This window comes from Diaphorina citri, unplaced genomic scaffold (genome assembly GCF_000475195.1).
Source record: "Diaphorina citri unplaced genomic scaffold, Diaci psyllid genome assembly version 1.1 scaffold417, whole genome shotgun sequence".
Taxonomy (NCBI): domain Eukaryota; kingdom Metazoa; phylum Arthropoda; class Insecta; order Hemiptera; family Psyllidae; genus Diaphorina; species Diaphorina citri.
The window spans coordinates 78,775-82,354 of NW_007377852.1; positions in this window are offsets into that span (position 1 = coordinate 78,775).

Here is a 3,580-nt window from a genome sequence, read left to right on the forward strand (position 1 = left end):
TTTCAGCCGAGTTTGAAATTTCATCAAATCCGGACACACCGTTCGTTGAAGAGTTATCGCTTAACAATAAACTTACCGTCATCACACCTAAAAGTTCGAAGCTCAGCGCCCTATCCAAGTCTCGAGTGTGACATTGGAGAACAGTTAAAAGCTTTTTGTCTGTACGAAGGAGGGTGGCTCATCAGTTTCAATTAGGGACATTGGAAGCTCCGAGAGAGACTAATTTTCTCCAAATGGGGAAGACATTGAACGACGCCTTCAGTGTTCCCCAACTCCATTAGTTTTGCTTCCTAGTCTGTACGAAGGAGGGTGGCTCATCAGTTTCAATTAGAGACATTGGGAGCTCCGAGAGAGACTAATTTTCTCCAAATGGGGAAGACATTGAACGACGCCTTCAGTGTTCCCCAACTCCATTAGTTTTGCTTCCTAATAGCAACGATGTGTTGTCAAACGCAACGAATGCAAAGATGTGTTGTCAAACGCAATAACCGAGCAACGCAACGAATGAAACGATGTGTTGTCAAACGCATACAAATCTACCATATATCGCTTCGACAGAACGTTGCTTCTTGACCGTCCCCAATCCGTGATAACGATATCCTTGCTGTGTCCACACATAGTCGACGGCCGTTGATTGATCAGCAATCGATGTCGATCCACATTGATCGAAATGATTGAACTTTTTATGATTCTTTGGAAAGCTGGGCGTAATTTCTTGTTAATCTTCACATCCCGTGGTTAAGGAAAGCGATGGCAAAGAATACCTCCCACAGGAAAATCCTAGATGATAACCGTGAAAAGAATCGACTACAAACATGCACTCGCTAAAAAGTTTAAGTGAGACTTACTATTACCTACCAGTGCTGACAAGTTGAGGAATCTTGGGACTTTGGGACACATCAGCAGAGGTCAGGAGCGTTCAGCATATTGAAAGCTCCAGCAAAACGTCTGATAAATATTTATCATGTAATTCTAACGCCCACAATATCGTGCAATATAGCTGATGTGGCTGTGGCGCCGATGTGGTCTATTCTTCAGTCTACGCTGATCTACGTAATTCCACATACTTCATGCCTCATACCTCCGTCTGTTCCCAATATTCCTGTCTCCCTAATATTCCCGATACTCCTGTCTGCCCGACATTCCTTGCTTTATATCTAGTCCTCTTGCCATTCTCTCTTCCTCCTCAACATCCATCCTCGGATCCCTCTATCTTCTTCCCCCATCCGTTATCCGTTATTCCTCATTCCTCTGTCCCACCTCATCTGTTTCCCCTTATCACCTCCTTTTCTCTCCCCTTACTTTCCCTCTCTTTCCTCCCTTCTTCTGTTTCTCTCTGTATAATAAACACAAACAAGGCGAAGATAATAACGCTCATAGAAAAACAACTCGAGGAATGTGGGAAGAAAAACAAGAAGAGAACGAGGGGACGAAATAGGGACGAAAGGAATTCAATAGGGCCCGGGTGATGAATGGTGTGGGGAGGACAGGAAAGGGACATTTCTGAGATGTATAAAATATTATAGATCCGGCAGAGTGCCGCTCTGCGGTATATTATGGTATGAGTTGAAACATGGACGAGTTCTATAGGCTAGCAGCAGAAGGAGGGAGTTGTGGTGGCGATAGAGTAGAATAGAAAATAGGAAAGAGTCCAAAGAAAGGGAGGGATGAAGAGGGATGTGGAAGAGTAGACTCAGAGGGAGAAAACAAAGTACGAAGGGAAGGAAGGAGGCGTTTTCGGAATTCACGCCACGTACTATGGGTTTCAAAAACAACGCGTTTCCTCTCCTCAAGCCTCACTACTTCCTTCTTCCTCCCTCCGTTCCCTCTCCATTTATGTCGATGTCGTCGACAGAATAGGCGTTGTATCACCAGCCCAATAGTGACGGATAAGTGAAAGTTAACTGGGACACAAGAGTGTGCAAGAGCTGAGATAAAAATGTCCACGAGGCAAAATGTCGAAGATGATCCGACAGTTGGGACGGAAATTCTACCGTACAGATTTTTTCGAACGAAGCTAAATTGCGACCCGTGATCGGGTGTCAAAAAGTCGTGACTTATTATGATTATTGTCCCTACTATGGTGGGTCAATAGTTGCGGTTCCTTGTGTGAATATAAGATCACCAGCCCAATAGTGACGGATAAGTGAAAGTCAACTGGGACACAAGAATGTGCAAGAGCTGAGATAAAAATGTCCACGAGGCAAAATGTCGAAGATGATCCGACAGTTGGAACGGAAATTCTACCGTACAGATGTTTTCGAACGAAGCTAAATTGGGACCCATGATCGGGTGTCAAAAAGTCGTGACTTATTATGATTATTGTCCCTACTATGGTGGGTCAATAGTTGCGGTTCCTTGTGTGAATATAAGCAACTGGGACACAAGAGTCTGCAAGAGCTGAGATAAAAATGTCCACGAGGCAAAATGTCGAAGATAATCCGACAGTTGGGACGGAAATTATACCGTACAGATTTTTTCGAACGAAGCTAAATTGGGACCCATGATCGGGTGTCAAAAAGTCGGGACTTACTATGATTATTGTCCCTACTATGGTGGGTCAATAGTTGCGGTTCCTTGTGTGAATATAAGGGTGCGTCCACACATAGCCGACCGGCCATCGATCGATGTCGACTGAACCGTCCACACTGCCTCGATAACATAGTTTTTCCCCGTCGATGGACTATGTTTTTACCCACTTTTATTAAGTGGTATCCGCACCATTCGCCACACCACTAGTGATTTTGTTTTTCACATCCTTCACATCTCAGTCAGCCTATTAAAATTTATGTCATCTGCCAAAGAAAGCTCCTTGTCCCCGCGGCAGACTGTCAATTCAGATTGTAATTTCATCGAAGCCTTTGAAGCTCTGAATTTCAGAAAGCCAAAGAGCCTTTGAATTTCTTCTCGCAATATTTATTCAATATTCTGATCTCGTCCCTGGAACATGATTTCATTTTCCGATGCTGCTCTTGCTCCCTTTTCCTTCCCCTCCTACTGAGCTGATTCGTGATATTATAGATCAGACTCAACACGTTAAATACGCTGTAATAATTTTATGGAAGAAATCCCATATATTAGATACCTCCTACTTTGAAACAAAATTCTAAAAATATAAAAAAAGTTATTAAAAAGCTATGATGTAAATTAACATGCCCCCAGCCGTGAGAACAAATCCTAATCGAAAAGTGTTTGTTTTTCGTGACAGGAAGCGCGAACAAATGAAGGCTTTCGATATATTTGGTCTTTTTTTGCCCAGGAAAAAAACGTTGAAGTTTGGACCAGTTTTCTATATTTCTGTCCGAAGATAATTCAGATCACCATTTCGAGGGTACTGTGAGAGGTCCTTGGTTTAAAAATGGGCTCGTCCTTCACGCGATCTGATACGCTGCGCTGGAGAGGACTAGAGGATACGCAATTTGCAACTCTAGAATTGAACATGGACTATGTTAAGGGTACGTGAGTTATGTTAAGGTGGTCTGCTTCACTGATCCTGTGTGTGTGCCCGCGTACCCAGTCATTAGTTTGGGAGGCTATTGCAATTAATTTGATAGTAGATATATATAATGTCTTTTCGCAG